This window comes from Dermacentor variabilis, chromosome 6 (assembly GCF_050947875.1).
Source record: "Dermacentor variabilis isolate Ectoservices chromosome 6, ASM5094787v1, whole genome shotgun sequence".
Taxonomy (NCBI): domain Eukaryota; kingdom Metazoa; phylum Arthropoda; class Arachnida; order Ixodida; family Ixodidae; genus Dermacentor; species Dermacentor variabilis.
Genome location: NC_134573.1, coordinates 167,537,362 through 167,562,323, shown reverse-complemented (window position 1 = coordinate 167,562,323; position 24,962 = coordinate 167,537,362). Strand labels below are relative to the sequence as shown.

The following is a 24,962-nucleotide window of genomic DNA, read 5'->3' as shown; positions in this document are numbered from 1 at the left end:
TTGAACTAAAGATGTTTATTTTCACCCCAGTCAAATCGTCGAGGGCAACAAATGACAATAAGCCACAGTAGTGGAATGCTCTCCAGAGCTGAAACAAAATTAAAAATAGAAGAATGCACAACAGGAAGCCGAGGACAGTTCAGCTGACCTCGTGTAACTCCATGCTCTCGACCCATCATAAGTCACTCACAATGGTCCAGCAATGCAAGGGACTGCAGGCAGGGCACTCCATGGCTGAGGCAAGTTGTGACCAGTCATCTCTGCAGCAGGTACAAAATTATCACATAACTATGCACAGTCACTCCTGGGAGATATTTGGATGCATTTACACCCCCAAATGGCTCTAACTAGAGAAGCACTAAAATACATACTTGGAGCACTCATTTTCAACTACTTTATTGTGCTGCCACATTTCAAAGCATTCAGAAGTGCTTGAAAGCAACCAAGTAGTCCGCAACAATATAAGGCACTTGTTCAAACTAACTAAAAGTAGAAATACAGTCGACTTCTATTAATTCGACCTTGACGAGACCAACCAAATTGATCAAATTATCCATTGTGTTGAATTAATGAATAGGTAGAGAAAAACACCGGAGCACACCAGTGCTACATTTGGCAGTACTTGCTTGATTATAACGTGTACCCGAGTTTAATGCACATCCAGTTTTTATGGGTTCAAAGCCGAGAACAATGTGCCCCCAGATCTAACGCGCACACTATTTTTTAAGAAGAAAAAGGCAGCATGCCTGCGATCCTGGCAAATGAAAAAAGACTAAACTAACTATGCTTACCTTCACGGAATAAAAATTTATCTACTCATAAAGGGTTCCTGAAACAGTTTCGACAAATTTTGTAGAAGCGTAGGGGTACAGCTACAGTAATTCATTCGCACCACAATTTATGCGAAGCGTCTTCTATTAAGAGAGCTACAGACGATTACAAGTTACCTTCCCCCATAGCCATGCATTTTCTTCTCTACTCATTTGCCGAGTTATCGGGGCTAAGCTCCACTTTCACTGGCTCTGCATCATGATAGGACATCATGTTGTCTACTTCCGGTTGTCTTGGAGCGAGTGTGTGAAGCCTCTCCAACCTCTCTGCCAGCCGCCTGGCAGCCAATCCCAAGTGAGAGCTATCAAAGCAGCGTGCATTACAAACATTTTGTCACAGCACTAAGTGTGTCCAGTGTACTAGTAACCACATGCGAGCTGAGCGTTTTGACGGATGGGCGGAGGCATCAACTAAAGCCTCTCCATACTAGTACTGCTCTGATGAAGGACCCAAAAGGAGCTTTGATGCAAACGTACGTGAGTGGCCTGATCGGTCTGCACCATCCAGCCACCTGGTGGTGCAGTGCTTAATCAGCCAAACAAAGAGCTAATATTGCTCTAACCAAGTGTAAAACATCTTAAACATTTGCAGAAGCAAGATGTTCATGATCACGCTTCCTGCCAAAAATTTACACCAGCAGCAAAGTAGAATACACTTCATTAGTGCTATATTAGTTATGTATTTGGTTGAGCTCTGTGCCACACCAAGTGGCTGTATCGTGCAGACCGTTCACGTTTGCGCCTCTGCTCAACCCATGAAACATCTGCTTGCGCTTGTGTTTACCCAAACACCAGACATGCGAAACACTATTGTGGTAGTAATCCTCCGGCATACAGTAACGGCCGCAAACATGCAAATCCTGGTGCCAATCGGACACCGACAGTACAATGTGCTGCAGCCACTCCGCTCGTCTGCTGCCTTGCAGAGGGACACCATGTCGCAGCTTCAAATATTACCAGTCGCTACGTTTGCAGCCCACAACGTAACAAGGGCGAAACATGGTGCACACGAAAAGAAGATCGAGGCCAACAATGGCCGCTGAGCTCTCGTCAAGACGGAGCACGTTGTAACACAAGCAGACGACACTTGCTGTGTGCTGGAAGTCTTGAGTGTAGTGATAAATTGATAATATGAATACAATGATCATGAACAGCAGGTTGCCATTTTCCCTCAAGAGAAAAGTGCATAACAGCTGTGTCTTCCCAGTACTCACGTATAGCGCAGAAACCTGGAGGCTTACGAAAAGGGTTTTACTTAAGTTGAGGACGACGCAACGAGCTATGGAAAGAAGAATGATAGGTGTAACATTAAGGGATAAGAAAAGAGCAGATTGGTTGAGGGAGCAAACTCGAGTTAATGACATCTTAATTGAAGTCAGGAAAAAGAAATGGGCATGGGCAGGACATGTAATGAGGAGGGAAGATAACCGATGGTCATTAAGGGTTACAGACTGGATTCCAAGGGACGGGAAGCGTAGCAGGGGGCGGCAGAAAGTTAGGTGGGTGGATGACATTAAGGCGTTTGCAGGGACAACATGGCCACAATTAGTACATGACCGGGGTAGTTGGAGAAGTATGGGAGAGGCCTTTGGTCTGCAGTGGGCATAAACAGACTGATGATGATGATGATGATAAATTGTCCTAGTGCATTCTCTTATTGTTACTTTCTTTTTTATAGACACAATCAACAAATGTTCCAACTATTACAAACAACATTTGTTCGCCATAAAGTTGAAAAAATTATCGATGACGTGCCTTGGGCAGCCAATCGGATAGCTCACCCTACTGGCGTCATATGGGCACCTTGCATCACCTGGTATGGGGCAGAAAAAACTCAGGCGAGTGGCATGCTGCGATCGTTAGTGATGTAAATTTTAAAACTTTATCATAAATTACACACTTTATACGAAGCACTTAGATGCATCAAATAATGATCAGAAGAACCTATCCTAAGGACTCAGTACATTTCTACAAAACTGTCAAAATCGTTTCAAGGTCCCTTCAAAGTGCCCCTACCAGGTCTGGCCATTTTGAGCTTACAAGCACCGTGCATACAATGCACGCTAACAATCATGTATGCTAAGTATTGCATTGCTATGCATTGCAGAATGAGCTGAAATTTCAAAATGAATGAACGTTTGCCCTTCTCCTTGCAGGCGCAGGGCTCCAAACCAGAGGGTTGACGTACATGTACAAGCGCGCCTACGTACATGTGTCTGTGCTGTGACATCGCTCATAGTGAGACGTGACTTCAAGAATTATTCAAGGCAACATCCATTATTTGTGTGATATGTCACTTCAATAGAAAAATTAAAGTTTAGAGAAATAATAAAACACATAAACTGAATGTCTGCATGTTTTTCTTTTACATCGCACCGCAGCAAGACAGATGTACTTCCGTTTCGTCTGCTTGTTCCCGTGAAGTGCAGTCATGCACACAGACACCAAAACTATGTCACTTTCTACTGTGTTCCAGTGCCTGATCATGCTCTGTGACCTGCTTGTGTCTGCTTCACTGTTCACGTAGCACTGACTTGTACTGCTAGTCAGGTGTTCCCGTGCACAGCACGCAAAATTGTGCGCTGCCTGAAACGAGACAAACACAACAGCTCGCACGCGACGCCGTCAGTGGAATTGCACCATGCAGTGAAAAAGCGAGGGGGAAAAAAATGAAGGCGGGGCCCGTGAAGTACATGTTGCGCCATCCTTGAGCTCCGGTATGGGAGAACGCAGGAAAGGAAGTTCGCTTTGCAGAGGCTAGACAGGGCAAGTGGAGAGAGTCTCGCTTGGCAGTGGCACTCGCCCTCTGAAATCATGGGTTCGTGGCACTGAAATATTTCTATCTACACTATTAACGAAGCAATTTGGAAAATTCTTGTGGCAGAACGCTCCCTAGAGGACACGTATCAACTTCCAGCGTATAACAAGAATTTGCTATACGGCCTGGTAAGGGATCCTTTAGAGGCCAATTGCAACAGACTTTCACTATAGCTAAATTTAGTGCAAATGAGTACCCTATATAGAATTAAATTAATCTTGATAAAACCACAGAGCTGGTAATTGTATACAGTCGAAACCCATGGTGACTAAATCCTGAGGTAACGAAATTCTTGCCGTAATGAAATATTTTCGGATCCCCGGCGAACACCCATAGGAGTCAATGCATTTCCTATCTCGCGACAACGGAACTTTATTGTAAAGCAATCCCTCATTAAAGAAATTTTCTGAAATGGCAGTCCGCAAATAATCTACTCACGTAACACTAATTGTGTCCAGAAACTGCTCAAATGCATTCGTTGTGCGCTTAAATTGCATGAACTATTGGCACAACACACTTGCGTGGCCACCACCATTATTGCTTACAATAAAAAAAAAAGCCTTGCAACCCCTTGTGACAGGCGACAGCGATGACACTTTATCAGTGGGCTTTGTATACTGCCGCACATGGTTGTGTGCTCAGTGTCGTCGGTGCTAGAGTGTGTCAACTATGTGTCTGTGTGCCAATCGGACCATTTGCTCTGCCAGCCTGCTAAGATGCCACCTCCAGCCGAAAAGCGGAAATTTATGACACTGCAGGATAAGGCTGCAATTATTGCCCAAGCTGAAAAGGGCAGGAAGTATATGGATAGTATCGCCAACGAATTTGGAATTGCAAGCAGTACAATATTTACGATTCTGAAAAACAAGACCTCCATTCTCGGCACGCTCGGAAATGATGTTAGTGCGAAGAACAAAACAGTGAGCGCGGCAGCATTTCCAGATGTAGACAAGGCGGTGTTCGCGTGGTTTTGTGAACAGCGTGCCAACAAAGTGCCGCTGTCTGGCAGAGTGCTTCAGCAGAAGGCGGTGGACTTCGCGTGCATTCTTGGGCACGCTGATTTTAAGGCTAGCCATGGCTGGTTGAGCCGTTTCAAAGCCCACTGCGACATAGTGGCCAAAGTCATTTCCAGGGAGGCAGCAGCCGTTGACCCTGTGACAACGTTGTCGTGGCTGCTGACCAACAAAGAAGTATTAGACCAGTACAAGGCCTCGGACATCTATAACACAGATGAGATGGCCTTATTCTACGAGATGCTGCCATCGAAGACCCTGAACAAGACCCTGGACTTAAAAGGCCAGAGATGCCTCGGGGAGAAACACAGCAAGCGGCATGTAACAATTTTGTTGTGAACTAATATGGACGGCACAGATAAACAGCCACTGCTTGTAATCGGCTGAAGCAAGAAGCCCCACTGTTTCAAGGGAAATTGTCGGGTGCCCGTATAATACACCGCAAACCTGAAGGCATGGATGACTTGGGCCAGATTTGGCAGCTGGCTTGAGGCCTTCGATACGGACATGGGGAAGGCAGGCCGGTCGGTCTGCCTTTTTTTGGACAATTGCAGTGCCCATCATGTTGACGAAGTGGAGCTTGGAAACGTGCGCTTGTTTTTTTTTTTTTTTCCACCAAACTGCAGTTCCGTGCTGCAGCCGCTCGATCAAGGCGTCATTCGTAACATCAAGTGCACCTACAGGGAGACGCTGATTCAGCATCTGCTGATGAACCTCCAGTTGAAGCATCCCGCTGTAGTGGACATGTTCATGGCGCTTGAGATGGTGGCCGCCACATGGGTTGCGACGTTGCCAGCCGTGATAGCTAATTGCTTTAAACATGCCAGCTTCTTTGCGACTCGGCAAGCATTATGCACTGATCCAGTGGCATTGCAAGAAGATTCACCTGAAGGCGCACTCGATGACAGTGCTGACGGCGCAGTGCCACCATTGTTGGCCCATGCATGGGATGAGCTTTCTGCCGTGACAGATGGTATTCCGGATGGCCTCAGCATCAATGAGTTCGTTCATGCGGATGAAGGTGTTGTCGTGCATGAAGAGATGACTGATGAGGTCATCATAAGTAGCGTTTGGCAAGGTGCCAACGACGCCAACGAGCACCAGATACCTAATCATGAGAAGACAGCGAACCCGTGGGATGTGTTGCGTGCCTTCGACGCAATTCGTTCATTTTTCGGTGAGCACGATGATGACGTGGCAATAGACCACTTTTTGCAGTGTGAATCGAAAGCAGTAAAATTGCTGCAAGGCAAGGCTTGGCAAAGTAAGGTGAGTGACTTTTGGCAATAAACTTTTTTTATTTTTGCAAGCCAATTCCCTTCCCTATCTTTCCTGCCTCATTCTCGCGTTAACAAAATTTTCGCAAAAGCAAAATTTTTTTGTTTTCCCTGGCGATTTCGTTATTGCAGGTTTCGACTGTACCTTGTTTTTTTTGTTAGCAGCCTTTAAAGAGTGCCTATGCAGACGATGCGTGCAGTTGGTGGTGTCGCCGTAACAAAAGTCCCAGCACATCATGGTCAGGCACGGGCACCGGGCACTCGTAGTGGCTCATGTCGCCACACATGGAGAACCACAGGGACCGAGCATCTTACCCAGGTAGAGGGCTTGTCATGGTACCTCACAGCCACCACAGTATCTATGCTACGCAGCAGTGCGGCATCCGAAATTCTCGGAGGTCATGTCGAAAAGCTGCATCACTTCCTTTGAGCAGTAATGTCTTCTATATCTACATTATCTTAATCTAGATTTTTCACACAGTCCACAATTTCTTTGCATTTGGCATTCAATGTGCGTTGTTGTCAATCTCAGACAGCTCTTTATTGCTGTCTATGAAACACAGCATGTCATCTTCAGTGTTGGTCCATTGTGCATTTTGCATTTACAGATGAACTTAACGGCAATCACTACCAGGATGGTGGCCGATGCCTAGACTAACCACTTCAACAGTTCGTCCAGCAAAGCATACAGTACTCCGGTACACTGAAAACACAACACGACTTTGTTGCTTAGTATTTAGAATAACTCATGGAAAATCTGACCCGTCTGTAGCTTCATGCTGTAGTCAAGTGGATAACAATTTTCTGTTTCATAAGATAAATTCGCTTTTGAACGAACTTTCATAATCAGAATAAAAGGTGCAGTTCGTCATTGCCATCCTACTCGAAAATTCGTTCAGATGCCACTTTGTGGTGAAAATGGCAATAACGCTGGCCCTCGCAGTAGGCTGTTGTAAACACGGTTTCAGTTTGGTATCCAATTGCACAGCACGGACAATTTCCACGCCAATTTTCTTGAAAAATAAGTCATGTTAGAATTAGGCAAATATGGTAACCATTCGTTGCAAGCTGCCCTTTTTGCTTGAAAACCTTCCTAGGGCAGGCTAAAGGATAGGAAGATATGGCATGAGATAAAGCATTTTAAGTGAGCCAAGAGATGGTGGTAATGATCTACTGATTTGGTAAATTGGTTTCAATTGGTTTCAAGACCTTCCACGCCACTCACAGACTCACTACACTATCGAACATGAAGGAGGAGAACTATTCTTTTGTTTTCTAAGCAGCTCACTCTTTTCCCTCAGGTGGTGATTTTTGAACGTGCTCCAAGTTTTCATGCTCGTCAAAGTAGAAAACAAAAATGGCCGGCCGCTTTCGAGACTTTCCGCGCCACTCACGGACACCCCGTGCCTAGGACGTAAAGGAGGAAAACTATATTTTTGTTTTCTAAGCAGTTCGCCTTTTTTTTTTTTTTTTTTTCACAAGACGTTGATTTTTTAACATACTCTGAAGTTTGGCGATCGTGAAAGCAGAAAGCAAAAATGGCCACCTCCGGGAGTGGCGCAAGCACTTCAAAAGAGCGCAGATATTGCAATTCCACTATGTTTTCAGCTGATTTGATCCATGTATCAAGCAGCAGTGAGTCTGAGGATGCTACTTTTTCCTCGGACTTTGACTCTGAGAGCGACGACAACGCAAGCCAGCCCAGAGGAGGAGGAGGAACTTTATTAATGCAGAAACCGTTGCGCGGTTTATTCCTGGGTGGTTCCCTCTGACAGGGCTCCACTGGCAACCGCGGCTTGGCGGGCCTGGTCGAGGGTCGCCAGTTAGCTTCCCAGGTTCAGTTCGGAGAGTCTCGCCTCCCAAGACCTCTTGCCTCCCAAGACCTCTCGCCTCCCAAGACCACGTAGTGAGTGTGTGTGTTGCGACTCGTGGCGAAATTGTGTCGCCCGGACGGTCGGTGCATTTGTGTGTTATGTGCACGAGTGTCGCTGTGTGGTTGCTACACCAGGGATATGTCCGGGACGTATAACTGTCTGGGGAGATTCAGCAGCCACAGCCAAACTGTAGCACTTGCACTTAAATTTTTATAGTGGAATACCTGTTTAATGAAAAATGTTGATTTTTTTTCGGAGATAGTGCCTATTAGATGGCAATACATTTTGCATATCTCATAATCTCTGTTAATTCTTTTCTAAGTAAATGCAAGCGTGTCTTCACAAATTTTGTTCAGTTTTGTCCCACAATCTTAATTTTGGCAATTTATCTTTTTTATGACATATATCTCGTTAATAAAAATTTTATGCATGAAAACTGCATTCATTATGCCTTTTGTTTATGTATTACATGAAATATTGAGTGCAATAGTTCCTTCAGCAAAAAAACTAGTGTAACTTGCAAAAAACACATATTTTCCCCATTGTAGAAAAAGAGTTAATCCATTAGCAGAATTACGCAGAATGAGGGCCATAGAATAAAGAACCAACTGTGAAGGCCCAGGCATAGAGATGGCCCAGCAAGCAATCTGAGAGCAGCACCGGCAGCGCAGTTGGGGCAGTCCATTCGTGTTCAGAAGGGTGGAAAAGCAACGGGAGAGATGCGTGCGAGGCTGGCATGCATCTCTCATGGAGAGAAGCGCATGGCGGCAGTTGTGGAGGCGGGCAATTATTCAGTGGCTCACATTTCATTTTTTCATTTTTCTTTTTAAGGATTTTGCATTCCATTACCTTGCAGCACCGACAGCCAGCAGCCAGACTTTATCGTTATAACCGATAATCTGGCATCAGGGCATTGTAGTGAGCGAGTTATTTCACCATGGAAAACATACAAAAGTTGACAGTGCAACAGCTTCTAATTGTTATGACGGATATATTGTTAAGACCGGTATCGTTATAAGCGGGTTCAACTGTATAAGCGATCAACAGATTTCACAACAGAAAGAAAAGTGGCTGAAACCATCTCACGTTGACTGTCGACGGTAATGCACTAGTATTGAATCAATAGAGTCAAACAATGTATTGCCACCATCAAAACAAGTGACGTACGAGGCATGTATAGCAGCGGCATTCATCTATCGCACTTCCCTAAGAACACTCTGAGTCATCTATACCTGGCAACAACTTTCTACGACAGCGCAGCCAAAGCTACAGAGCCAAAGTGCTTTTTTTTTTATTGCACATCTGCATGTAGTCCGCAAATCTAAGCAACTGGAAGCCACGTAGCATAAAACAAACAGTACCAATAATTATTCTGATATTTTTTTTGTTCAAGATTTATTTCATATCAAATGAAGAGCTTGCATGTGTCCATGTCTGGTTTTCCTGCTCCTGTAAAGTGCCAGCAAAATGCCAGAACTACTTAGTGTGGTGTTGGTAAGGATGTAACATTTCACCCTATCATACTCCTCTGGTTCAATGGAACACTTCAAAGAAAATGACTGCAGCTGCTTTCCGCGACCGTTGTTTGCTATGCATGCTGCACACATTTGGAAGCATTGAAGGAGGAAGCACTACAAGTCACACTAGAGCCGAGCACATGTTTTGGTCTACAAAGTAGGCCCAGCAGCCAGTTCAAGGAAGACCGCAGCATCTACAAACTTGCATGCTCCTTTTTTCATGCCAGGCTATTTCTTAACACAGTGGAGCTTGCGCTGAACTTTTTGGCTGGCCTTTGGCAGGTCACCACCAGGACGGAACAATGGCAGCAATAAAAAGGACACGACAAGACACAAAGAAGTTCTCCAATTTGCTGACTGAAATTTCTGCTTGTTTGACATGATGCTTTGGTCCTTGATCTTCTTGCCTTAGTATGTGTAGCAAGTGAATCAATCGAAGCAGACATGTAGAGCAAAGAAAAAGAAGAGGAGGATGACGACAGGGACCATGTGTGCACAATGATCTGGTCTAATGTGCGATGGCTTCGTGCTGCTCCAAAGGTGTGGTGCACTGAGATTCGGTAACACAAGTGAAGCATGTGCCAAAAATGTGGGGAGAGAAAGATGGCAGGATAAAAAAGGTGGAAGACTTCAGCCAAGGAGATCGGATATGACTGGCATCTCTGGAGACCCCAACAGTCCAGAGTCACCGACCAAGGCAGCCAACCGAGCTCCGTTGAGCAAGAATAAGGCCTGAAGCTGCATGAAGTTCCGGGACTACAAGGTACCCACTGCCGAGATTAAGGGCGACTGCGTGAGCAACGGCAGTTGAGCACCAGGCTCAGTCGTGCATGGTTGCCTGGGAGAGCCTCTGGGCGGTCCTGACCAGTAGCCCCAGTATGTCATCGCCACCACTATCTCTATGACCAATGCCACCTCAAACCCTTCCTGCTACCACAAGCCGCAATCAATGTGAGCAGCACCAGCACAGTCACAGCCAGCACCAACAGCATCAGCCACGCCACACCTCCTTGTTGAGTCTACATGAATGGACAGTCATGTACAGTGCACAGTGCTGTCAGAGCACGAGCCTTCCCTTTGTTGATTGTACGTTGTATTAGCTTTTAGGTTAGCCATTTACGTATGAACTCACAGACATGAGAATTGCGCGAAAGACCATGCCGTTAGCAACAGTATTGTGGTGGTCAGCGAGATAGGCCTACCTTTTTGTTCAACCATACTTCAATGGGGGCGAAATGCAAGAATGTGTACTGGATGCACGTCAAAGAAGCCCAGGTAGTCAAAATTAATATGGAGTTCCACACTACCACGTGCCTCATAATCAAATCGTGGCTTCAGCACATCCCCCACTCCACCCCCCACCCACCCCCCACCCAAAAAAGAAGAAAAGCGCAATCTGCGGCGGTGAAGAATGTGGGTGAAACCTACGCAATGGCGCTATAAGGCCTAGAATACTATAGAATACATCGACGGTGCCTACCGTTTGCAAACATGGTTAGGTCTATATTCTGTAGCTGTGATGGAAAGCGTGTAAGGGTGAGCCACAAAGAAACGTAGCTTGATGTGCGGCAAATTCTCGCGCACACTAAATATGTATTTCCAATTTGGAGCAGGTACGGATAAGCGCAGGCCTGGCACAATACCTGCCATAAATGACAATTTTGTGCAGCATATACAGTCGAACCCGGATATATGGAATTCGACGGGGATCAGAAAATAGTTCGATATAGCAAAAATTCAATATACAGATATAGGCCAAAAAAGCACTCATGATCATAAAAAATTGTGGCTTACCGATTGGAACAGCCGCGAATCACATAGCATGTGCACATAATATGAAAGCGCTTTATTTCACGGAAAAAAAATTACTAATTTTGGGCTGCTTTTTCCTCTGGGAAATGAAGTTTAAAACACTATTCTCAATCTTCTCGAGACTGTCCAGGTGCGAGAGCCCAGTGCCTTCCATTTCGCCGCAACAGCGCCGAATCAGGCTGAATGCTGACGCCAGTTCAATGGCTGTGCATGGACGTGTTTCTTCGAAAACACAGTTGCCCTCATCGTTGCTGGAATCGCCGTCTTGAACGCCAGCTATTCCGGCCACAATGTCCTCATCAGCGAAGTCGGCTACCGCTTGAACTTCGCTGTCAGCGTTAATGAAGTCATCAACAGTAACTTCGGATGGGACATGCGCCGGGAAAATTGGACAAGTCAAGGAGCACGTCCTCCAAGCACTCATCGTCATCTAGAGCTTCCGGACATTCATCGCCGGCCACCTCAAGGCCTGCCTTGCCGAAACAGTTGGCTACTGTGGCCTGCTTCACGTCGCCCCAAGCGCCGGTAATCATCTGGATCGCGCCGAGCAGGTCAATCTTGAGATCGGTTCCCATGCGGAGGTTTATGAGGAGCCGTTGAATAAGTCGCTTCCGATAGCCTACTTTGAATGCCTTTATGATACCCTGGTCGAGGGGCTGCAGTCTCGCTGTGGTGTTCGGCGGGAGAAACTTCAATTCAATGTGCTGCAGCTTGCAAGTCGTTTGATGGGCCGAACAGTTGTCTACCAGAAGGCAAACTCGGCGGCCCGACTTGCCCGACTTGCCCGACTCAGCGTCCCAAGCCTGCAGGCATTCAACAAAAAGTTGACGTGTCATCCAGGCCTTCCTATTACAGCCGTAGTGGACGGGAAGCTGTTTATAGTTCTTGAAGCAGCACGGTGACTTGCTCTTCCCGATCACGAATGGCCGTAGCTTGCACGAGCCGTCCATGTTGGCTGCAAGCAGCACCGACACACGCACTTTGCTCATTTTACCGCCGTGGCATGAGGTTCCACGAAGAGCGAGTGTCTTATTCGGCAACATTTGCCAAAAGAGACCAGTTTTGTCTGCATTGAACATTTCCGCAGGCGAAAACTTCTCAGTGATCTTCGGCCACTCCTCAGAAAGCCACTGCTGCATCTCCTGGCTGCTGACAGCCTCACTTTCGCCTGAAATGGCCTTTCCTACAATGCCGTGGCGGTTTTTAAACCGTTGCAGCCATCCAGTGCCACCGCAAAAGTTCTCTTCGCCAAGAGCCGTAGCGAACCATTTGGCCTTTTCGATTAACATCGGGCCATCCACGGGAATATTTTTTGCTCGGATTTCAAGAAACCATGTATAGAGTGCCTTCTCCACTTGTCAAAAGCAGCAGGGCACACACAACATGCTCCCGAGCGACTTTCCTCACCTGCTTTAAGCTTGATGTCCTGCTTGTTTTTTAACAACGTACTTAAAGTACTCCGCGGAATGCCAAATGCGTCTGCCACGGAGGACTTCTTTTCTCCATTCTCGACACGCTGGATTACTTCAAGCTTTCTTGCAAATTCCAGATTCTTCCTCTTCTTTTATGTCCGCGGATGCCATAGCTCACCAGATGACCGCAATCACACACACTACATACGGCATGTTGAAACAGAGGTACGCACAACAAAATGCGCGATGCACAGATGGAGCAGTCCGAGCGAACCCTGTTCAAGCGGCAGTCAACGGGGCTGCGAAGGAACGGCAAAGGGAAAAGAAAGAAGAGAGCGGGGAAAAAGATCGGCGGAATATGCCGTCGAAGGCGCTGTGTTCATTTTTTGAGCCCTCTCTGGCTCTCTTGTCACCCCTGGCCCACGAGCGACCGTGCCGACCCCTCACTCTCTCTCTCTCCCTTTTCCCAGGAAGCGTGGCTTGGAAACGTCGCCGAGTCTCCATGCCACGCACTCTCTTCTCTGAGCTCTAATGCCCTTGCCCAATGCACAGGCCGGCGGTAGAGGAGGAGCGAGAGAGCTCGCACCGGTGGGGCGCAAGAACAGGGGAAAGGCTCTGCGTCTCTGTCGCTAGGCGACGGCCGCGCATGCACAGAGGAGGAGCCTGCTGACTGACTGCAGAAATGTTTTTCCCTGAGGACCGGACACGAATGTCTTTGGGAAAAGCGCACCTTCCAGGGGCGCGGCGCGGCGTTCGACATATTGAATGTCCGACGAAAATGGAATTCGATATACTATGCAATTGTCCTATACTTTTACATAGTATATTAAAGGGGGTAATCTGTGTGTTCGATATAGCCAATAATTCGAAATATGCGGGTTCGATATATCCGGGTTCGACTGTAGCAGGATTTCCTTCACGGCGCAGTTTGGCGCAACTGGCACAGCACTTCCATCACCATATACATCTTGAAATGTTTCTGATTGGATCTATAGTGAAAGTTTAATTAATGCAGTAAAACCGCGTTCATATGTAGTTGGCAGGGACCATGGAGTAGGTGTACTAGGCAATGTACTAATTAACTGACAATGGCAGATAAGTGGCTATAGACTCAACAAGGCCTCAACAACTCAACAAGACCATGAGCAATTTTTTCCATCAGGCCCCACTTCTCTGCGAACGCCGTCCTGACGATCTTTGCACTAGCAGCATTGGATATGGAAGGGTCGTCAGCGACATCGTCATCCATGATGACGACGTGGAAGCGCTAGAAACTATGAGAGCAGGAAACAGGTCACAGCTACCATGTTTTGACGTCACTACTGGTGGCAACTGGAGTTGGGGAAAGGCCCATGCACCGCGATTTTGCTAAGTATGGTCTGTGCGCATGACATTTCGCCGATTCCATGCTTGTGAGCGTCAAAAAATGGTTTAAGTACTGTGCACTGACTGTTCAACATCCGTTAAGCAGCTACAGCATAAGCGGTCAGCCAATACATTATGTTCAATGGCAACAGAGGAGGTATTCATCGTAGCTATAATTAAAGCAGGTACACATTAACAAGGTTTTACTGCATGCGTAAAGTATAAACAGTATGTGTAAATATGTTGGAAAGTAAAAGTGAAACGTGTTAAAGGTGAAACGTGCTGAAACGACTTGGTGTTTGCTCCGGACGTCAGTATGCAGTCTCATAGCAGGTTCACTTCTTCCGCTGCTTTTCACAATGTTTCGAGTGGTTGGTTAAGTGCTAAGTATGCTAGACATGAAATAATGTCATATCTGATGTCCTTGTAGAGTTCTCGCATGTAGTTCACATTGTATAAACTTGACAAACTTGACTGAATAATCTGAAATTCTTAATCTATTTTGCAACTGTACACATTGAATCATTCTGAAAATGCAAGAAATGTGGAGAAAATACATTTTCAATGGGAAAAATTTACCTTTTTAGAAACACACAGTGGACCCACCACGGTGGCTTAGCAGCTATGGTGCTGCGCTGCTAAACACGAGGGCGCAGGATCGAATCCCGGCTGCCGCGGCCATATTTTGATGGGGTAGAAATGCAAAAATGTTTGTGTCCCGTGCATTGGGGGCATGTTAAAGATCCTCGTGGTCAAAATTAATCCGGAGTCCTCCACTATGGTAGGCCACATAATCAAATCATGGTTTTGGCACGTCACACCTCAGGATTCAACTCAAGTATACAGTGGTGCACTCTCCCCTGGTGGCATCTTTTTGTGAGAGGGTGCACCGGGCAGCAGCTGTCAATGCAAATGTGAAGCCGTCATGTGAATTCTTTTTTTGTTCTTTGTTTATTTCCTTTTAAGTTCTGATTTATCTTTTGTGTAGTTGTTAGTTGCGAGCTGCTAGTGTGATACTGCAGAACCTACGACAAGCATTTTACTATTATTTCACTGCCTTAAGCACACCACAGAAAAAGAAGAAAGGTGGCAGGCAAAGGTGCTATGTACCTGCAACAACAAGAGCTTAACAAATGACATGCAGCAGCAAGGGGCTTACGTAGCTTAGCCGCATCATCGTTGTGCAATGTGGTGAACCATACATGGTGCATTGTAGAGAAAGCGAGAATCACAGAAAGCCGATCTTGTGCGCCAACACTCCCCGGCACGTTCTGGTAGCTCTAATTCACGGATCGCACCTGAAATCCTGCGCTATCTGCTTTATCATTACATCAGGTCCTAATGCCTCCGTTGGCCGGTATTATTTTTATCTATCTAGGCATATAAAGTTTTCTGCAATTACTTGCCACATCTACCAAGAGAAAAACTGCAAATTTGTCTTCGTCTGCACTTTTCACAGTTGGCAATGTCTGAAACATGCCTCTAATGTCACTTATGCCATCTGCAACATGGTAGGAAAGAGGCTTTGAATTTCGACTCCAATAATTACTTGGGGTGCATCTGACAGGTGCAGACAAACACAAATTCATAGTTCTTTCATGATAAAGTAGTCAAGTAACAATGCCAAGTGTTGCTTCAGATTATTTGAGCAAGAACGGAGATGCACTACGGGCAAAATGTTCTTTCTACAATTTTAGGGGAAAAATGCATGTCCCTGTACAAGATCCTCGCCGACGGTGCTCCCAGTAATAAACAACATAAAAAAAGGCTGACTTACATTATCTTTTTAGGGTTGAAGCATGATAAGCAAATAGCTGTACATATGAGAAGAATTTAAGAAGCTTGCAAAGCATTTGCTGACCTAAAACAGCTAGAAAACATTTGATGTTGCTTGCGTCCCCAACAACGTCTATGCAAATAGACGGCAGTAACAGACTATAGTGGAGCCAGCTCATTTTCATCCGGGTTCTTTAGCAGGCTGCAGCAAGGGGAGCACGCAACTTTATGAAAAGGTTCAATAACTGCCACTTGGGGGAGATAAATTTAGCTGCTGCAGTGGTGGTGAAATGGTAGAGCATCCACTTCATATGCAGGAGGTCATGGGCTCTAATTTCAGAGGCGCTAGATGCCCACCGGCTTTTCTAAGAGGTAGAGATGTAGCACTACCACCCAGCACTCAGTTGTTTGTATGGGCTCTCACCTCAAAATAGGGGCCCTATAGAGATTTACTAATGTCTCTGGGAGCCCCTTGTCCTACCACAGCTTTTGCGAAATAGTCGAGCATCTACCGCTGCTGTGGGAGGCCGATGTGTGCTGCCACTGGTTACCTATAGGTAAAATAGGCATAAGCGCACTCCCAGACAGGTACTCTGTAACTACAGGAGTTTCAGATGCTTGAAGAGACACCCACCTGATGGGAAGTTAGCAACATAGAATCACCAGACTCCTTGTTGAGATTTGTGTGGTGTTTTGTTGGTCTAAGTAAGTTGTTGCACAGCAATCATAGTGGCCTGTCCGAACTTCTTTCAAACAAAACCCATCTGGAAAGCTGGATGCCTGGCCCAGGGTCTGCTTGAACCACACACTTCCTGCAGTCGAGCCAGGTGCCGTACCCACTGGGCCATGGCTATGGAGCTCTTACTGCAACAATGGTGCCATAGGCCATGAAACCTACAATGGAAATGGGCATGAGAAAGGGAAGCCTTAAAGTTTGTTTCTCAGTGCATGAAAAGCACTGCAGTGCACAATAAGAGGCCACAGAAGGGGATAAAGAAGACACCATAGTGTATCGCTTCAAACTGATTTAGTGAAAAAAGAAGACACCCTTTTAAGGTGAAGGAATTAGCTTTTCACACGCCACAGTGAGAGCAAGGAATGAGCATAAAGAAGGGGGTCCAAACATTTAAAAGAATATTTTTTTTAATGCGATAGCATTTGTAGCCTACTTCCCTAACTTTGTGTCGTCTGGGTCTATATTTCTAACCTCTATCGACTTGCTGTGGGGGCTCCCTCCATGTGCATGTCCAACTCATAAAATTTAGAATGCACACTCTTCTAGGTGAAAATTAAAGCTTTGGGCTTGAAATGTATGCCTATGGAATTGCGTTGTAGTTTATTCGAAGTGAGACATGCTGAAATCCAATTCTACAGGGCTAGTGGGACAAAACTAGCTGCAGTCTAGAGGCCACATTAAGTGAAGCTTTCTTTGTGGCATTCAAAAGTGCAGACACTATGGTCTGTGGGGCCAGTGGTACAATCCTGGTTGCAGTTGGGAGGCACAGTTTAGTGAAGCTTTCTTTGCGGCATCCAGAGGTGCAGACACTGTGGTCCACGGTGGCACTGCGGCACATGGATGTATTAATGTAATGAGCATCTTAGCCTACTTCCCCAACTACATATTGCAAATAAAGGCGTCTTCAGCAATACAGCGTGTCACTGCTCTAATGCTAATTGCATTAATGTCCACAATCACCATAAGATGAGTTCTGTTATGTATGTATATACATATATATTGACACGTAGCAGTGACGGCGAAGAAGGCAACAAAACTGAGATCAATGAAACTAGCATTTTATTGGGCAAACTTGTGCCCTCAAAAGCAGGCTACACTCAAAGAATAACGATAGCGGCGAACACACTTGGCGATCGTCGAAAATCTGATCACCGGGTCAAGCGCGTTGGCTTTTATACATCAGTCGTCGAATGTTCCAGAGTAATCACTGGGACCCGCATGTCTTCCACAAAGTTCTACACTATTCGCGTCGCGCATATATGCAATCAGATTACACAAGGCTCGGCGACAGACATCGGATGGAACCATCGATAACATTCCAGAAACGCCTGATACATGCAGGCGCGTCCTGTGCTGTGCACAGGCCCTGTATTACCCAGGATTTTTTTTGGGGGGGGGCCCAACCAAAGGTAACTTTTCTATGCAAATGAGGGGGGGTACCTTTACTAGTACAAATGTACTAGTAAAGCCCCCCTAACTTTTCTATGCAAATGAGGGGGGGTACCTTTACTAGTACAAATGTACTAGTAAAGCCCCCCATTCGCCATAAAAATGCGCAAACCCACAAAAGAGAAATTAAATAAGGTGTGTTTTACAGGTACGCATGTGCGATACACCTCTCCTTTACTTGGCAAACAAAGAACCCCGTCAAATGGACTCGCGCAGGAAAGAAGCGCAGAAAGAACACTGCCAAGGACAAGAAGCAAAAGTGTAAGATAAAGATTACTTTAGTAGAATAGAATTTAAAAAAACAGCAGTTGGCAACAAAGGCACATGGACCGCGCAGAGTTAGGTTACTCCACCAGCCAATCACAGAAGCGAACAAAATCGTCGTCATGTGGCCTTTTCAAAATGGCGTCGTACTTGAAACCTTCGGAGCGTCTGCTGTTCTTCAAAAGTCTTCATCAGTGGAAGCAATGAGGTGTGCAACAGACATGGGCAAAATGTATGGAATCTTCAAAAGTCTGCGGCGCAGTTCACTTCACTGCTGCACCTGTTTTACTCATGAAACTTCACAACAAATAGTTGTAGCGAAGCAAGCATGTTATTTCAGTTCAATAAAGAATTAGGCATTCATCATTCCACTATAATAGGCGAGGGAAAAGTTATCAAATTGCACGCTAATAATCTTATTTTTGTAGTTACCGCCTTATTTAGGTAACAGAAAAAGTGAAGTACGAATTATTTGCAGCCTCGCGGGGGAACAGTGGCTGGCGGTTATGAGGGCGTGGACGGGCCTTCATTGCAGACTTAAGTTGTATCCGACTATAGTAGCGTTTTTTGAATTAGCTCTGGAAGAATTATACAGAAATATATATTTGCGGAACAATCACAGTTCTTTTGGATCCGTCGTTTACTGCTCTACCAAGTGCCACAACCGAATGGTATTGTTATTTGGGAAGTTACGTAACGATGCGTGGCCGCCAGTCGCGATAAACCGTGTGTGGCGCAAGAAACTGCGATTCTAGACGTACTGCGGCCACCGCGAAAGGTTAGAAAAACACCCACACAGCAGAGAAGTGGCTACGTTAGGCGGCTCTAATGATAACTGTAGAAGCGTCATTCAGAACGCACAGAATTATCCTCCACTTCCGGCGGCGTTTTCTCTCCTTCCTATTTAAATAAAAAGATGTTGATCCATAAATATTTTCATAAACGATGGTTAAATTTGTTAATTTCGCTTTTCCTTCTTGTTTGGCTGTTGCACTGGCTCTCTCCCTTAGTAGATCGCTTAATTTCTCAAATTCTTGCGACTCTTGTTTCCAGTTGGCAATATTGCACGAAAAGAGCTGTACAATTAGGGAAAACCCAGTCGAGTTAACGGGTGACAGTAATATTGCCTATGAGTTTAAGGGTTATTGCAGGGTTTGATGATGGACGCTGCCTCGCATTATTTTATTTTCCACCTTATCTAACCCATGCATATCACGGGTATATGGTTCCGAGGATCTGTTAGCGGCGCGGCGAGCCGTCACTCGAGGAAATAATGAAACAAAAAGAAAAGTTTATTTGCAGAAAAACTTTATTTTGAAAGGAATTTGGGACCTCCCAGGCCCCTGGGTCCCCGCACGACCCCACTGCATTCAAACGTTCATGTTTAGCATGTCCATGACGCTGGCAGCCCGGTTGGTGGCGATCTTCTGCCTTGCCGGGTCCGTGTAGTGTAGTGAGATCTCCCAGTCCTTCCAGGTTTGGAGTGGTACCGGCCCGCCGGGGGAAGGAGAAACCGGGCAGGCCAGGAGTATATAGGTGAAGTGTGCTTTTGGCGCATTGCACAGACGGCAAGAAGGTGGGATAGGTCGGTAGTGGGATAGGAGGGATGGAGTAGGCAGCGTGCGCGTTTGCAAGCGGCGCCATAAGTGTTGCTCCCTGGTAGTGAGGGAAGAGTGGGGGGGTTCCAGACGGATAACGTTGAACTAACGAAGCAACAACGATGCGCGTGAGCGTTGAATAGACGGTGACAACTGAATGCATCTCAAGTTAATTGCGCGGGCACCGAATTGATGAGGAAACTGGCCTTCCCATCTCAGGAGACACCGATAACTACCGCCATCCAAAAGGAGTGAAATAGGCAGCGAAATGTTGACCGCCGAATAGCTGTCAAGTCTCAACATTGATTTGGCGGCGCTTCAGGAATGTGTGAGAAGTGGTGGTGTGAGCGGGGAGGAGTGGAGGGGGGGCGTATGCGTCCTAATTTCGGGGGGGGGGGGGGCCGGGCCCCCCCGGGGCCCCCCCCCTTGGGTACGTGCTTGGCTGTGCGATAACATTTGTTAGGTGGTGAAACGTGGTTGCCCGATAAATATACGCAAGTGCACGTGTCAATACCCCCCTCTTAGAAAGCATCAACCCGATGCTGCAAACAAACGAAAGTAATAAAGAAAAACACCCGTAGCAAAGAAACAACAAAATAAGGAAGTTTGTCAGCGTGCGTAAAAGGGTTTAAGACGCACCACGTACACTACTTCAGACTGTGCACGGCGTCGCTGTCAATGCAAAATGCCGTCTAGCACGACCTCGTAGTTCATTGCGCCAATACGTTAGTAGATGACTTTGTAGGGTCCAAAATAGCATCGCAATAGTTTCTCACTGAGTCTTCGTTGACATATCGGGGTCCAAATCCAAACATGGTCGCCTGGCTTGTACTCAATGAAGCGTCGTCAGAGGTTGTAGTGTAGGATGTCTGTACGCTGCTGGTTCTTTGTCCGTACGTGGGCCAGCTGTCGGGCTTCTTCGGAGCACTGGAGATAGGTAGCGATGTGAAGATTCTCTTTGTCGGTGACGTGCGTCGGCATGGCATCGAGAGTCGTCGTCAGGTTCCTGCCATAGACCAGCTTGAATGGCGTGATCTGTGTTGTTTCTTGCAATGCCGTGTTGCAAGCAAAGGTTACGTACGACAGAACCGCGTCCCATGTCTTGTGCTCGACGTCGACCTACATTGCTAGCATGTCGGCGACGATCTTGGGTGGTAGGTGGGTGGTAGGCAGTTGTCCTCCTGTGGCTTGTCTGGCTGTATTGCAGAATGGCTTGGGTGAGCTCTGCTGTAAAGGCCATTCCTCTGTCAGTGATGAGGACTTCTGGGGCACCATGACGCAGCAGGACATTTTCGACGAAAAATTTCGCCACTTCGGCTGCGCTGCCTTTCGGTAGAGCGTTAGTGTCAGCGAAGCGGGTGAGATAGTCCATCGCCACAACGATCCACTTATTTCTGGATGTTGGCATTGGAAACGATACCAACAAATCCATTTCGATCTGCTGAAATGGTTTGCAAGGAGGTCCAATCGGCTGTAGTAATCCTGCTGGCTTTGTCGGTGGTGTCTTGCGTTGCTGACAGTCTCGGAATGTCTTAACGTAACGGGCGACGTCGGCGGTTAGGCGTGGCCGGTAATACCTTTCTTGTATCCGCGACAGCGTCCGGGAGAATCCGAGGTGCCCAGCGGTTGTATCGTCATGCAGGGCATGAAGTACTTCTGGACACAGTACTGACGGAACAACAAGGTAGTTGGCGCAGACTGGTGAGAAGTTCTTCATGAGCAGGTTGTTCTGTAGCGTGAACGAGGACAATCTGCGCTTAAATGCCCTAGGGACAACGTCGCTGTTCTCTTCCAAGTACTTGACAAGGCCTTTTAGCTCCGGGTCTGCTCGTTGCTTTTTAGTAAAGTCTTCCGCGCTTATTATTCCAAGGAAGGCATCGTCCGTGTCATCTTGTGGTGGGGGATCGATGGGAGCGCATGGCAGGCAGTTGGCGTAATGGGGTGTCCTTTAGTGGTCCGAATTTGAGGGCCTTCCCATGCAAAGTTAACTTTCTTCAACTGGGCGGCGATGTGTCCACTCACTGTGGAGTAATCGGCACCTGTGTAAGGCAGTGACTGCATGGCCGTTGAGAAGCATGTCAAGGTCGGTGGTTCTTTGTCTTGCGTTACAGTTAGGTCTTGGCGTCAGATCATGGCTGTGTCGCGTTGACCTGTGCCTGGTATGAGGCGTCATCAGGTCATCTTTCGTCTGCGTATTCTGTGCTTCCAGACTTCATCGGGACGGCGGCGTTTCGTTGTTATGTCGTCAAGATAGTCTCTTCGGTGTCTTCGGCGGCGGATCTTCGTCACTTCAGCAAACAGCAGCCGCACCTCCACCGGTTGCTGCTTTTAGTTTTCTGGATATGGGCTGATGGACCAGCCCCGGGCTGGGCCAATGTATGGTCGCTGTTGTGGCGACAGGTAGCGGCCTGGTAATGGCGAATGGTGCAGTCGTTGAGAGTTCCACTGAGTGGTAGCTAGGTAATTGGTGATGTCACATGGGCGCTCTCCAAGCTGTGGACACAGTGCATTGAAGGCGAACCCTCTAAGTCCCAAGTCGCGGTATGGGCATCGGCAGTACACAGGGCCGGCTTCTCCGCAGTGATAGCAGAGCGGGCAGTGGTTCGGGGCTCGTCAAATGTCCATCTTCTTCGCGTAGGTGTGCTGCGCGACAGGTGGGCGTGCTGGCAGCGGCGGCAGCGGACAACGAATTTGCAGCGTTACAGGGCCCTGGCACTGTTGCGGAGGGGGACCTCGATGGCGTGCAACAGCGGCGTAGGTGATCGCTTCTCGCTGGAGCTGCAGTAACCGAGGTTACACCTCAAGAATTCCAAGCGATCGCTGAACCTCATCTTTCACAATGTTGGCGATCACTTGAGGCTGCGACGAAGGCAAGACCTTGCGCAGTTCTTCACGCACAATGGCCCTGGTAGTCTCTTGAAGTTCGTCAGAATCCAGTCTTTGGATGGCGCACTGTGGCGTGAGCACCTGGGGGTTATATTGCCGGGTGCGCATTTGCAGAGTTTTCTCGATCGTCGATGGCTCTGCAGAAAACTCAGCTACGGTCTTCGGCGGGTTGCAAATCAGTCCGGCGAAAAGTTCTTGCTTGACACCCCGCAACAGGAAGCGGACTTTTTACTCCTCCCACATTTCCGGGTCGGCGTGCCGGAAAAGACGGGCCCTCTCCTCCATGAAGATCGCTATGGTCTCATTGGGAAGCTGTACTTCGGTTTCCAGTAGCACTTGGGTGCGCTCTTTACGCACAATGCTTGTGAATGTTTGCAGGAAGCCGGTTCGGAACCGGTCCCACGTCATGAAGGTGGCTCCTCGATTCTCGAACCTTGTCCTGGCCACATCTTCCATTGCAAAATAGACATGTCTCAGCTTCTCGTCCCTGTTCTAGCTGTTAAACGTAGCGACCCTCTCATATGTTTCCAGCCAGCTTTCCGGGTCCTCAAATGTGGGCTGCTGGGCTGCTGCAGAACTGTTGGGGCCGCTGTGGCTGCCACTGGGGCTGTCTTCTTGGTCGTCTCTGGCAGAAGTTCGTGTTTCGAAGGCAGCTGCTGTAGCTAGCGGCTTGCTCGATGTTTCGGGACGTTGTTGGTGTTATCTTTGCAGTCCGGGCTTGGATAAGGGCTTGTTGGGGGGTGTCCGGTACATGAACGTAAAGCACCTCCATTAGATGTCACGTAGCAGTGACGGTGAAGAAGGCAGTAAAACTGTGATTAACGAAACTAGCGTGTTATTGGGCAAACTTTTCCCTCAAAAGCAGGCTCCACTCAAAGAACGACAGCGGCGAACACACTCAGCGACCGGCGAAAACCTGATCAGCAGGTCAAGTGTGTCGGCTTATATACATCAATCATCGAATGTTCCAGAGTAGTCACTGTGTCTTCCACAAAGTTCTACACTATTCGCGTCGCGCATACATGCAATCGGATTACACAAAGTTCGGTGACAGACATCGAATGGAACCATCGATAACATTCCAGAAACTTCCGATACATGCAGGCACGTTCATTGCTGTGCGATAACATTTGTTAGGCGGTGAAACGTGGTCGCCCAATAAAGATAGGCAAGTACGTGTGTCAATATATATATATATATATATATATATATATATATATATATATATATATATATATATATATATATATCACTGCTTCTGAGGCCGCCATTGTGAAGGAGCTGATGCAAAAGTTTGGTGCCCTACTACCTGCTTCAAGTGTGGCGCAAGTGTATGTGCAGTCACTACTCTCACCTGACAAGATCGTTGGTGTTGCATTTAATTTCACTTCTACAGGATGTTTATTGCAAGCCAAAGAGCTGCAAGCAACCCTCAAGACAGGAAGGGTATCAAGAGATAAGAACAACAAAGAAAGTGCAAGAAGGTGCCTTACCAATTCATTACCAGGACAACTTTGGGAACCAGTATTGCAAAAATGTTGCAGTCATCCGGGTGGCATACTCGTTGATCCTAAAGCCACAAGCAGGTCCTGAAAGAGCAGGCAAGAACAAGAATTTCAGGCATTTCAGTTTAAACATATTTCTTTGTGGAAATGCAGGATGATTCTGACAGCACCAAATAGCTTCTCCAGTGCTTTAAGAAATAGAGAACAAACTGCCAAAACTGTTGCAATGCTTCAAATTCTTAATATATTTTTTTTTCTTTGCGTAAGGTGGTTAAAAACTGAGTTGTGCAGAGTATAGCATAGAATTGGCTGCTAAAGGCTGTTCTCACGCATGGTTTAAGAGCAGACAAGGCAGCTATTCAAAGCTAACACTTTATCTCATAATTTTCAGCCTTGGGCGATTTTATAAGCTACAGCCAAGCACTCCGAGCTGCTACATTTGGAAAATGTCTTCTTGTGCTGCGGGATGCCCTGTGCACACTATCATGCTGGAATGAAACCAAAACTATTCTTGCACCTTGTTGTGTTCGTGATGTGACCTCAGTCAGTTAAAAAAGTACATCACCCATGGCTCTTTATATAAAATAGGAGTCGTGTCACTCGCTCGCAGCAAGAACATGAACGCGAATAGGAAAGGGAAATAAGTTGTCGGAGAGCTCCTTCAAAAGCCAGACGTCAACGTGTTTGCTTACACAGTAAGTAGAACAAAGCACTTCCCGTCGAGGAAGTGAATATTCGGAAGCCAAGGCGAGTCGGGTTGGCGAAGCAGCTATCTGCCTATCTGCTACCTTCGGCTTTCTTGCCAGTGCGGTCTTGAAGTTGCGTCATCA

At 46.9% G+C, this 24,962-nt stretch overlaps 1 long non-coding RNA gene across 2 annotated transcripts; it reads right to left on the bottom strand.

The window, feature by feature from the left end:
• On the bottom strand, positions 1-24,962 carry LOC142585706 (uncharacterized). 2 transcript variants are annotated; one of them, XR_012829124.1, is made up of 5 exons: positions 24,825-24,962; positions 24,121-24,216; positions 16,329-16,588; positions 16,119-16,245; positions 1-260 (listed from the first exon to the last, which is right to left on the bottom strand). It is a non-coding gene; the product is annotated as an uncharacterized LOC142585706 (long non-coding RNA). The 2 variants fall into 2 exon arrangements; XR_012829123.1 differs by lacking the exon at positions 16,119-16,245.